At 36.6% G+C, this 14149-nt stretch overlaps 1 protein-coding gene across 2 annotated transcripts in view; it reads right to left on the bottom strand.

The window, feature by feature from the left end:
- Nucleotides 1–14149, bottom strand: part of LRP1B (LDL receptor related protein 1B) — a 1768615-nt gene that overhangs the window by 108564 nt on the left and 1645902 nt on the right. The window lies entirely within an intron of this gene.

The raw sequence follows: 14149 nt of genomic DNA, 5'->3' as shown, positions 1-14149 counted from the left end.
AAGAATAGGTTGTATCATGCAGAGCTAGAAGATAATGCCTATGTGCCAAACAAATCAGATGAAGAAAAAGAACAATGAAGTAAGTGAAATGAACAAAACATACAAGAAATGTGTAATTACATAAAGAAACGAAACTTAAGAATTATATGCATCACTGAGAGAGAAGAAGAAAATACACAAGGGCTGGAAAATCTATTTCTTGGAATAATGGAGGAAAACTTACCTGGCCTAGTGAGAAATCTAGATATCCAGGGTCAAGAAGCACACAGAACTCCCAGGAGACTCAGTGGGAAAAGGCAATCAATACATTACATGGTCATTAGGCTAGCCAAAGTAAACATAAAAGAAGCAATCCTTTGAGCAGTAAGATGAAAACAGCAGGTAACCTACAAAGGAAAATCCATCAGAGTAACTGCAGACTTCTCAACTGAAACCTTACATGCCAGAAGGAACCGGGGACCCTTCCTCAATCTTCTAAAACAGAATAATGGCCAACCTAGAATTCTTTATTCTGCAAAACTAAGCTTCTTATTTCAGGGAGAAATAAAGACTTTTCCAGCCAAGCAATCACTAACAGAATTTGTGAATATAAGACCTACCCTGCAAGAAGTACTCAGACCTGCATTATACACTGACCAGAGCAATAGACACCCACCAATGTAAAATCACTCAAAAGTTAAAGTCCAGAACCTTGATTCCACAATGGCTTAAGTAAAATAAAAAAATAAGTATCTATACAACAGTATCAATAGAAATCTGCACCAAATATCAATTCTCTCAATAAATGTCAATAGCTTGAATTGTACACTGGAGAGACATAGACTGGCTGAGTGGATAAAACAAACACACACCAAGTATCTGCTGTCTCCAGGAAATGTATCTTACCCACAAGGATGCAATCAGACTCAAGGTGAAAGGATAGAAAACAAGTTTCCAGGCAAATGGAAACCAAAAGAAAGCTGGAGTAGATATTCCAATATCAGATAACATAAACTTTAAAGCACCAAAAGTAAAGAAAGACAGAGATGGTCACTATATAGTGGTGGAGGAAAAAAATCCAACAAGATGATTTAACAATTCCTAATATTTATGCGCCCAACACAGGAGCATCCAGAGACATAAAGCAAACCTTGATTGATTTAAATAACATGATAAATAGTAATGCCATAGTAGCTGGGGATTTCAGCACCCCACTGACTGAACTGGACAGATCCTCTAAGCAAAAAATAAGTAAAGAACAATGGACTTAAAACAGATCTCTAGAACAAATGGGTCTAACAGACATCTACAGAACATTCCACCCAAACAAAAATGAATATATATACTTCTCATCAGCTCATGAAACTTTCTCTAACACTTATCACATCCTAGGCCAGAAATCAGATCTCAACAAATTAAAAAAAATATATAGAAATTTTGCCGTGTATCTTTGGAACACAGTGGAATAAAATTAGAGACCAATTCCAACAGAAACACCTCTCACAAAAATATGGAAATTAAACAATCTATTGCTGAATGACTATTGGGTCAAAGAGGAGATCCAGATGGAAATCAAAAGATTCTTAGAACTAAATGATAATGGTGACACAAATTATCCAAATCTGTGAGATACAGCAAAAGCATTCCTGAAAGGAAACCTAATAACATTAAATGCCCACATCCAAAAGACAGAAAGATCACAAATCAACAAACTAATGAACCATCTCAAGGAACTGGAAAAAGAAGAGAAAACCAATTCTAAACCCAGCAGAAGAAAAGAAATAACTAAGATCAGAGCAGAATTAAACAAAATAGAGAATAAAAGAGCTATTCAGAAGATTAATAAAACCAAAAGTTGGTTTTTTGAAAAGATAAACAAAATTGACAGCCCTCTTGCAACATTGAGAAGAAGTAGAAAGGAAAGAACTCTAATAAGCTCAATTAGAAATAAAAAAGGAGAGGTCGTAACAGACATCACAGAAATACAAAACATCATCTTTGAATACTATAAAAAGTTCTATGCCCCAAAATTACAAAATGTGGAGGAAATGGACAAATTCTTAGAAACATACAACCTCTCTAAGCTCAATCAGGAAGAAATAGAATTCCTGAACAGACCAGTATCAAGCACTGATATTGAAACAGTAATAAAAAATAGTCCTGGACCAGATAGGTTCACACCTGAATTTTTACCAAACTCACAAAGAAGAACTCATACCTATACAGTAGAAATTATTCCACAACATTGATAAGGATGGAATCCCACCCCCTAAACTCATTCTACCAAACAAATATCACCTTAATGCCAAAGCCAGGAAAGAACATAACAACAACAACAACAACAACAAAACTACAGACCAATATCCCTTATGAACATAGATGCAAATTTCTCAAGAAAATCTTAGCAACTGAGTTCAACAGCATATAAAAAAAATAAATCAACATGACCAGGTGGTCTTCATACCAGTGCTGCAAGGATGGCTGCACATACTCAAATATATAAATGTAATATGTCATATAAATAAAAGCAAGAACAAAGACCATATGATTCTCTCAATAGACACAGAAAAAACATCTGACAAAATACAGCACACTTTTAAGATAAAAACTCTTAACAAAATAGGCATAGATGGAACATTCCTTAAAATTATTAAGGCCATATATAATAAACCCACAGTCAATATCATATTGAATGGGGAACAATTGAAAGCATACCCACTTAGAACTGGAATCAGACAAGGTTGCCCACTGTCTCCACTTCTATTCAACATTGTGCTGGAAGTCTGTGTCAGAGCAATCAGACAAGAGAGGGGAATTAAGGATGTCCAAATAGGGGCAGAAGAGGTTAAATTCTCAATCTTTGCTGACAATATGCTATTATACCTAGAAAATCTCAAGGATTCAACCAAGAGACTCCTGGAATTGATAAATGAATTCAGTAAAGTCTCAGGATACAAAATCAATGCACACAAAACAGTGGCAATCATAAACGCCAATAACAGCCAAGCCAAAAATCAAATCAAAGACACAACACGTTTCACAATAGCATCAAAGAAAATTAAATATTTAGGAATATATTTAAGGAGGTGAGAGACCTACATAGGGAGAACTACAAAATACTGAGAAAAGAAATTGTAGAGGATGGAAACAGATGGAAAACCCTACAACAAAAATAAATGGGACATGATCAAATTAAAAAGCTTCTGCACAGCTAAGGAAACTATCATTAGAGTGAATATAATATATTAGAAATGAAAAAGATTTTTCCCAATCTACAGAATGGGAAAAAATATTTGCATTCTACATATCTGATAAAGGAATGATAGCAAGACTCTATATAGAACTTAAGAAAATTAACAAGAAAAACATCAAACAACCCCATCAATAAATGGACAAAGGACATGAACAGAAAATTTTCAAAAGATGACAGAATAATGTTCAGCAAACATATAAAAAAGTGCCCAACATCTCTAATCATCAGGGAAATGCAAATCAAAACCACACTGAAATATCACTTGACTCCAGTGAGAATGGCTTTTATCAAAAAGTTCCAAAACTGGAAATGCTGGCATGGATATGGAGAGCTAGGAACACTCTTACACTGCTGGTGGGACTGCAAATTAGTACAACCCCTGTGGAAAGTAATTTGGCAATATCTCAAAGAACTAAAAATAGAAATACCATTTGATGCAGCAATCCCACTGCTAGGCACTTACTCAAAGGATAAAAAGACATTTTACAATAATAACATCTGCACTCGAATGTTTATGGCATTACAATTCACGATTGGAAAGATATGGAAACAGCCCAAGTGCCCATCAAGACATGAGTGGATTAATAAAATGTGGTATATGTATACCATGAAATACTACTTAACCATAAAAACAAGGTGAACTAGCACCTCGTATTATCCTGGGTGGAGCTAGAGTCCAACCTTCAAAGTGAAGTATCACAAGAATGTAAAAACAAGCACCACATGTACGTGCTATCAAATTGGTAGTAACTAATCAACACTTAGGTGCTCACCTGGATGTATATTCATTGAGTGCTGGGTGGGTGGGAGGGGGTGGTAGGGATGGATAAACTCACAGTTAATGGGTGTGGAGCCCACTGTCTAGGGGATGGGCATGCTTGTAGCTCTGGCTTGGGCAAGGCAAAGGCATTATATGTAACCAAAATGTTTGTACCCTCATAATATTCTGAAATTAAGAAAAAAAGAAAAGAAGAGAAAGAAAGAAGAAAGAAAGGAAGAAAGAAAGAGGAAGAAAGAAAAAGGAAAGAAAGAAAGAAAGAAAGCAAAAGCAAAAGAAAGAAAGAGAGAAAGGAAGGAAGGAAGGAAGGAAGGGGGAGGGAGGGAGAAAGGAAGGAAGGAAGGAAGGAAGGAAAGGGAAGGAAAGCTTATCAAAGTCTCCATCTTCATTAAACTAAAATAATATGATTAAAGCCAACAGAAAATGAATATAAATTTGATAAAATGAATGTGTAGCAGTTATAGTAAAAAAAAAACTATATATTCATGTGTTTTGCTGTTAGACCATAATCTCCCATTATAATTTTGATAATGAGCTCATCAATAATTTGACCAGATATATTTTCCATTATTTAAGACAAATTAAGTGGAAGAAAACAAACATAATACATTATACCTGGTATGTTTCCTGCATGTAAAATATGAACTACTCATGTATATGGATCTACTTCTGTAAAGATGCACACAAAAACCAGAAGAGAGACTGCCATTAAGAAGGAAGTTTTGGCACAAGAATACTGAGTTTGTGGAGATGCAAGAGATATTAACTTTTCACCATATGTACTTTTTTGCTATTTGAATGTTTTGTTAAGTAGGTATATATATTATTGTTACATTTAAATACTTCTCAAGATTATACGGTAATTCAAAAACATGAATTTCCTTAAATAATTTTTAATTTTATTTTATTTATCTGCTTCACATTATGTTGAAATTGTTTTATTTTATTTAGTGCCTGTTGAGAAAACTAATGTTTAAGGCCTATGAGATGTCTCTCCTTCATCCTAACACACTATTAACTTTAAGGCCAACCAGTGGCATTTCACTGACATTGCAACCTTTAGAGTATGTTATGATTTCATATTAAGAGTTACTTTAATATATTTCTACTAGAAAAGAAGTTTCCAATAGAAGCAGGATAAATTTTCAATATACTGATTACTGGAAACCGTGAGTGTAAAAAGCATTATGGTAACACTCAGGCAGCAGCACACACACTGAAAAGCACCAACTCAATTCATGAATATTTATATAAACATAATATAAATATTTATTTGTGAATTCATTTTCCCACATGAAATCCATTCTTATTTTTTCCAACTCCCATAGTACATATAACAACTTCATTCTCTAAGATTTGAGAAAAAACACATACTCACAATTTCCTGTTAGCCAATATTTCACTATTTGCCACAGCAAAAAACAAATTAAACTTTTGAGAAAAACCATATATTTCTTAGTATGGTTATAAAAATATTTACTATTTAGGTAAGGCTAATAATGTATGATGTACTATAACTCCCAGAAGACTAGAATGATTCATTATTGGGAACTCTATTGTAGTGATTTCATAAAATAAGACTTCTCACAAATTATTCTGTAAATGCAATGTAATCTCAATCTAATTCTAATGTTTTTATTCCTCTAATCATATTCTTTAATGAATTTTAGAAATGAAAATATGCAAGAATATCAAATAATTTTTTAAATGAAGAAATACGACAGTGGAATCTATCATATGACAGTTAAAATATGCTAAAATTCTATAATACATTTTTAAAATATGTTAATGGGGCACAGATACTCAAAAAAGTTAAAAGAATTGAATGGGGACTACACACACACACATATTTTTAAGACTTTAGTATTGTAGAAAAATAAAAACGTCAACTCAATCACTAGAGAAATGAAAGACTGTGATATTTAAGATGGAAGTTAAATCCTTACATCAAACCATATACACATATTCATTCAGACAGATCAGTAACTTACATGTAAAAAAAAAGTTTAAAAAGTATTAAAAGAAAGAACGGAAAATATTTACATGAGTTGGATGAAAGATCTATGATGTGATGCCCAAAAGCATTGAAAGAGAAGACAATCAGATCAGACTACATAAAAAGTAAATCTTGTATATGGCAAAACCAACATAAACAAAGTAAATTCATTAGAAGGAACTGTGTATGTATGTGCACTTGTGTGTTACAAAATCTCAGTATTTATCGTATATAAATAGTGCATAAAATATCTCATGGAAAATAAAACACTTTTAAAAAAATGAGCGTAGTTCATAAAGAGACCTCTGGGAAAAGTAGAGTTTTTTCAATGGGTTGAGAAAAGTTTAGACTCATATATGGCTGATCACTTAAAAAATGTAGTCTTCATGAAGGTGATCTGAAAGTACTTATTCAAAATTAAGTCTGAATATTCTTTAATCTCACACTTTCACTAAGTAGAATGTATAGAGTGTCTATTTTAGGCTTCAATTACACTTGCGCTTAAAGACAACCATTAAAGCATTATTTTCAATAGCAAAACAGAACAAAAAAGAATGATATTTCTCAGGGTCCAAGATGGTGACTAGATGCAGCTTACACAGGCCTTTCCCATGGAGAGGATCCAGAGTATCAAGTAGATATTCACCTTCAGATAGATTATCTAAGAGAAAGCACTGGGGTTCAACAAAGAAATGACTGAAGGCACCGAAGCAAAGGAGACAGAAGATGAAAGTAAGGCAGACTGCTCAGAGGTAGCCAGGAGACTCATCACATTGGAAAGGGGTAAGTCAGAGGCCCCTGGGGCTCCACACTCCTTTCATGGACTTTACAGTCCTAGCTATGGGAAGCACCTTCTATCCTCATAGGCCACCAGGCTAACAAAGAGAGGTGCCTAGTGCGGTGGCATTGCTCTGAAGAGGGGGCACAGTGGGATCCCACAGGCTTTGGAGCCCTGAGCAATGAAGCCAGTGCTACTGTTCTGAGAGCCCAGAATGCTGTGGCTGTCTGGGAGCCAATACCACCACTGCCATCTCCTCATCACCACTGCCAGGCCATGGGGGGAACAGGGAGGCCAGGTGCTTTCAGGCATCCTAAGGACAAATACTGTCACCTCTACCACTGCCACTGCTGCTGTTGCTGTGGGACCCAGGCATGAGCAAACCCCCACAGCCACCCACATCCACTGCCACTGCTAAGAGAGGCCCACTCTGCTGTTGCAATTGCTGCTGCTGGTGCTGCTGCTGCTGCTGTTGCCAGAGCCAGGCATAAGCAAACCTTCATAGCCCCGTGCCTCCTCTGCCACCACCGAGGGGCCCACCTCACCACCCCTGCTGCAGCAGCTGCTTCAGGACCCAGGTGCCAATAAACCCACACAGCCACCTACTGGAGCTGCCACTGCTGATATGGGCCCACCCTGCCCCTGCCTGCACTTTCAGCAGTGGTCTGGTGGTTAGCCTGTCCCTGTATGTTAACATTTTCCAGAGCCTGCCTGGACTGTGACAACCACAGGGGAATGCGGAGAAGCAGGAGAGCAGCACTGTTCCTAGAGTTCTCACCCATAGGGCAGACTGCCCCAAGGGGACTGGGAAGCAACACGAATGCCTTTTAAGACAGTAGGAGGCAGAGAGCCCACTCTCCTGCACCAAAAATGCTTGACTTGTGATCCAAAGGGGTCTGTACCCCTCCTAGTGGGAGACGCAAGTGCAGAGAGGAGACCATAGGATAGGAGAGTGTCTTCACCCCAGAGAAGCAGCAGCACCAGAGCAGGGGAAGGGGTATGAAGATGGCAACCTCCCCATCTCTAACCACCCAATGGTGCAGACATAGCCACCTATGCTCCCAAACATGAGCCTTTGGTGCAGGTGAACTGCAGGACGGACAGATCTAGGCTTGTGGGGCATGGGGCAGGCACATCCCCAATAGTCCTCTGCTTACTGGGCCTGGGTTCTGCACAGAGGGTTCAGCTCATTTCTCTTCCTATGTTCTTGCAGTGTTCCCAACCTGGGACTCTCAGCCACTGGGTCGCTACATCACTGGACCTACAGTCAATGCTCCCCAGCACCCACTCAGACCACAATAGCCTTGAGAGACCAGTGGGTCCCAGGGAACTCTGGGTCTCCCAGAGCTTGGGCATTCAGGATAAGCCACTATAGCATAGAGCAGAGAGCCACACACCAGACGTCACCCTTAGGACAAAGGGGACCAGGGCACCAGCTCCCCACCATTTGAGGCCTTATCCTCCTCCCTGCCCCCCCACTGCCCACTGCTGCTGAGGCAGCCATGACTATTTCCACTCAGGACTGGTGAGGGTTCCATGGGTGATTATTAAGTAAGGGAACCCGGGAGTAGCTGCCCTGCCTCTGACAGAGCACCTGTCATCGCACCCAGGATTACACAGAGCTTGGGGCTCATTCCTTTCCCTCTAAAAAGCCTGGGCAAGTGCTTTTGAGTGCCAGAGAACAAAAGCTACTGCATCCCCTGAGGGAGATTCGGGCTAGTAGTCCTCTCCGTGAGCTACCTGTCGGTTCTGAGAGGAGCCTACTCTCCCTGGCACAACCCCTCCCCTGCTGGAGCATTTCAGCCACAGCCCACAGCCAGCCTGGTAGCCTTGCACACAGCAGGCTGAGCTGCCTCCACTACCTCTGCTATAGCTGGACCAGGGTGGGAGATGTCATCTGGGTGCTCTTGTGTCCTCTAAGAACAGAGAGATCACTGTCATTACTAGGAGAGGGAGGAATAAGCAGCTTGTGCTTCCTACAGCTGACTGCCTCTGCTAATCTCATCAAAAGGGGCCCATACTTCCTGTCACAGGCTCACAGTGCATCCACTATTCTCTTGCCTGAGCATTCATCCAGAGCAGGAGATCGCCCCATCCCTAAGTATTACAGCTGTGCCTGAACTTAGAAAAGTTTGAGGGAAAGTTTGCAAGCCTGATCTTGATCTGGTTCCCCCCAGGACTGAAGCACACAATCCAAGGGCCAGGACACTGGGGATTGCCTAACATTTTCCACCTGAACACTCTCCCAGAGGTCTGAGGTCCAACTGATGCTAATTGCCATCAACAACACAGTGTGTACCTACATGGAGCAGCTGAAAGGCAGTATACCTCTTCCTCTTTACACTGAGCATCAGAGTTCCCAGCAGAGAAGAATGTGTGAACTACAAACCTATCTGTTTTGTGCTGAGGGAAAAGGTTCATGATGACAAGGAACCAGCACAAGAATATTGGCAACATAAAAAAACAGGCTCCTTCAACACCTCCAAAGGATCACACTAGCTTTCCATTAATGGACTAAAATCAAAAGTAAATCTTTGAAATGTCAGATATGGAATTCAAAATATGAATTGCAAGTAAGCTCAATGGAATCAGTGATGAAGTTGAAAAGCAATGCAAAGAAAAAACAATACAAAGAAAAAATAATTCAGGACATGAATGAAAAATTCATTAGAGTTATTTTAGAAAAAATAACAGAACTTCTGGAAATGAAAGAGTCATTTAGGGAATTTCAAAATACAAAGGAAAATTTTAAAATCAAACTAAAAGAGGATAGATTTTCACAACTTGAAGACAAGACTTTTGAATTAACCCATAAGTAAAATATAAAGAAAAAAGAACAGAGGAAAATGAACAAAGTCTGTGAGAAATATGGCATTATGTAAAATGCTTACATATATAAATCATTGGTATCCCTGAGAGAGAGAAGGAAAAAAAAAAGCAAGGAAAACTTATTTGAACAAATATTGGAGGAAAACTTCCCTGGTATTGCTAGAGATTTAGAAATCCAGATACAAGAAGGTCAATGAACTCCTGGAATATTCATTGCAAATAGGATGTCACCAAAGTACAGAGTCATTGGTTTGGTCAGGAGAAAGTGAAAGAAAAAATCCTACAGGGTGTGAGAGGAAACCATCAAGTAACTTAGAAAGGAAATCCCATCAGACTAAAAGCAGACTCCTCAGTAGAAACCTTACAAACCAGATGGGATTGGGGTCCCATCTTTAGTATTCTTAAACAGAATAACTGTCATCCAAGAATATTGCATACTGAAAAAATAAGTTTCATAAATGAAGAAGAAATAAAATCTTTCCCAGAAAAGCAAACACTAAGGAAATTTGTCAACACTAGACATGCCCTAAAAAAAATGCTCAAAAGTGCTCTAAACACCAAAAAGAATGGTTGATGCTTATATGTGTAAAAACACTAGTAAGTAAAAACTAGTATCTCTTATGAAACAGTAACACAAGGGAGAATACAAAGTAACTAGGTAACAATCAACATGTTGGCTGGAACAGTTTCACATTTATGAAAATTAACATTGAATGTCAACTGTCTACATGCCACACTTAAATGATATATATTGATGGAATGGATAAAAAAACACAGCTCAAATATCCATTGCATTCAAGAAACCCATTTAACTCATAAAAACCAAAATAGATTCAAGGTAAAGGGATAGAAAAATCTATTCCACACAAATGGAAACCAAAAGCAAGAAGGAGTAGCTATTCCCATATCATATCAAATATAATTTAAATCAGTAACAGTAAAAAAGACAAAGATGATATTATATAATGATAAAGTAATAAATTCAAAAAGAACATATAACAGTCCTAAGTATATATGTATCCAACATTGTGGCTCCCAGATTCATAAAACAAATACTATTACACCTAAGAAATGAAATAAACAGCAACATAATAATAGTGGAAGACTTCAACACTCCACTGACAGAAGTAGACAGATCATCAAGGCAAAATTCAACAAAGAAACAATGGACTAAAATGAGACTGTAGAAAACATGGGCCCAACAGATGTTTGCATAGCATTCTACTCCCAAATGCACAATATGAATTCTCCTCATCAGCACAGGGAATATTTTCCAAGATAGATGATATGTTAGGCTGCAAAACATGTCTCAGAAAATTGAAAAGAATCAAATGCACACCATGTATTTTCTCATATCACACTTGAATAAAACTAGCAATCAATTCCAAGGGCACTTCTCAAAACTATAAAAGTACACACAAATTAAACAACCTACTGCTGAATGATCTTTGGGTCAATGATAAAATAAAAAAAAATTCTTGAATTGAATGACAATGGAAAGAAAGACTATCAAAATCTCTGGGATAAGATTCCTTCAAATGCACGTCAAAAAAATAATTCATCATGACCAGGTGGGCTTCATTCCAGAAATACAAGGATGGTTGAACATACTTAAATCTATAAATGTAATTCACCATATAAATAAAAGCAAGAACAAAAACCATGTGATTCTCTCAAAAGAAGCAGCAAAATCATCTGACAAAATTCAACACACTTGTACAATAAAAACTCTTAACAAAATAGGCATAGATGGGTCATACTTCAAAATTATTAAAGCCATATATGATAAACCCATAGCCAACATAATACTGAATGTGGAAAAATTGAAAGCATTCCCACTTAGAACTGGAACTAGACAAGGTTGCTCACTATCTCCACTTCTATTCAACACAGTGCTGGAAGTCCTTGCCAGAGCAATGAGATAAGAGCAGGAAATCAGGGGCAGAAGTGGTCCAATTTCCACTCTTTGCTGACAATACGACATTATATCTACAAAACCCCAAAGATGCAACCAAGAAACTCCTGGAATTTAAAAATGAATTCAGCAAAGTCTCAGGATGCAAAAATCAATGTACACAAATCAGTACTTTCTTGAGGTAAAGATATAATTATTAATGAATAAAATTATAATGCTTATCCTGAACATTCTCTAAAAGAGAGTATGCAAAAATGATACTTATATTCCCTTCTCAAAATCAAGTAAGTCAGGATCAGCCTGAGCATTTGTTTTGCTTAGTAATATTTAGCTCTTTAGTGGCAAAAAAATATAATCTGTACTTTTAAAGATATTTGAATTTTTCCAAACATTGACCCACTTTATAGTACTTGCCATCATGCATTATACTTACTTTTCTATACAGCATTTCATACTAGAAATGATAAATTGCCAGAAAATATGTACAATTGTTGCATAATGCTATCATATTGTGTTCTGACTGCTAAAATTCAAATTCAGAAGTCTCATTATGCTTTACATGTAGATTAAATCATGTCAGCCTTTTAAGTTTTAAATTATTTAATTTTCTTAAAGGAAAAAATATCCATCCATTTTGTATAGCCCTGGGGGTTAGAAAATCATAAGCATTTCTAACTATAAATAACTTAGTATGCATTTGAAATGTAAATTTGTAATTATAATTAGTATTCCAACCATTTTTATAGATTACAGAGTAGTCCCTTTACAATTTTCAAAAATAGAGAGATCCTATTGAAAATTACCTTCCTTTGGGATGGACTTCAGTTAACATTTAGTTTTCTGAATAATACTCTTCTGATTTTTATTTTTATTTTTTTAATTTTTAATTTTTATTTTTTTATTTTATTTTTATTTTTTTTTGAGACAGAGTCTCACTCTATTGTCCGAGCTAGAGTGCCATGGCATCAGCCTAGCTCACAGCAACCTCAAACTCCTGGGCTCCAGCAATCCTACTATCTCAGCCTCCCGAGTAGCTGAGACTACAAGCATGTGCCACCATGCCCGGCTAATTTTTTATATATATTTTTGGTTGTCCAGCTAATTTCTTTCTATTTTTAGTAGAGACAGGGTCTTGCTCTTGCTCAGGCTGGTCTCGAACTCCTGAGTTAAAACGATCCGCCCACATCGGCCTCCCAGAGTGCTAGGATTACAGGCGTGAGCCACCACTCCCAGCCACTCTTCTGATTTTTAATACAACATACTTCCTACCCTTTACAGAGATAAAAATTTTACAATATTTTCAGTATGTATGAATATGCTTTCAAGACATCATGTTATCACCTGGCTAACTTCTACCAATTGGCTCATTGATAATGGGGTTATAACTAAAGTATCCATAGCTTGTGTATTTTATTCTCCTTTGCCTATTGATTCAGAGATAGAAATCAATATGCCATAATCAGCCCAGGGAAAATTCTTGAGGATTTTTTCCAAGGAGTGGGGAGGTCTCAGTCAGTATTATTTAATATTTGTGTCAAAACTTAGAAGATGAAGTTCCACGCTCATTAAACTAAGGGATGACTAGCTGGTTATTGTTAGGAGAGCAAATGCTTCACATGGCAGAGTAATTCATAAGGGTAGAAAATCAATTCTTTATACACAAGATAGATTTCAGAGGAATAAATGCAAACTGTCCAGGTAATAAGTAGATAGATATATAACATGTCACACATCTTTTGGTAATCATGTATATTTATTATCTGAACAGGACTTTAGAAATTGTCTACTTCAATACTGTAGTTGTTTTTCAGATAAGAAAGCTGAGACTCAGAGATACGACATATCTCTCAAGTTAATTGCTCTAGCATTCACATTATACATTAAATTAAGTTGGTAAGAATAGATTTATTCAGTCATTTATAATATTGAGATATCAGAATTACAAAAAGTTTTAGGAAGAAACGTTAAAACAGTTGTCTTCATCAGTATTGCCCTAAAATATTCTTTTTAATAATGTATTGGCTAGAATTGTTATGGAATTTGGCTTAGAGCAGTGATAAAACTCATAGCTGAGAGGTTCTCCAACCTTACAATCATGACATTTAGTCAATTATAAGAGGCTCCTTGGTAGAAAATGTACCCCTACTGTTACCCACTTTTCCTAGTGAGTGCTGTTAGTTAGTCATGGTAGGTCTAAGAAGAGAGGGGAAAAACACAGCAAGTCTGGGTTGTATGACACAATTCATCACTATTATTAAAAGAGTAAAGGAAAATTCATATCTTGTTCAGATAAGGCTAATCAACAGCTTTAACATTAGATATGAAAGATTCTATAACATATTAATGGGGTTAAAAATAAAAATGGTAAAAATATGTACCTATAAATAAATTTTTATAATATTAAAATACATATGTACATATACTTCTTGTGTATAAGAATGAAAAGTTAATTATCAAACATTGAATGAATTTGGCTTCTGATCTACAATAAATTCTGTTCTCTAAAGAACTATCAATCTTTCCAAGCACAAAAGTAAATATAATCAAATAATTTCCCCTGAAAAATTACATCAAAATTAACTAAAGATATAAGTATTTTTAGCAACTACAAAATCAGGCAA

This window comes from Eulemur rufifrons, chromosome 1 (genome assembly GCF_041146395.1).
Source record: "Eulemur rufifrons isolate Redbay chromosome 1, OSU_ERuf_1, whole genome shotgun sequence".
Taxonomy (NCBI): domain Eukaryota; kingdom Metazoa; phylum Chordata; class Mammalia; order Primates; family Lemuridae; genus Eulemur; species Eulemur rufifrons.
This window is presented reverse-complemented; position numbering and strand designations above follow the sequence as displayed.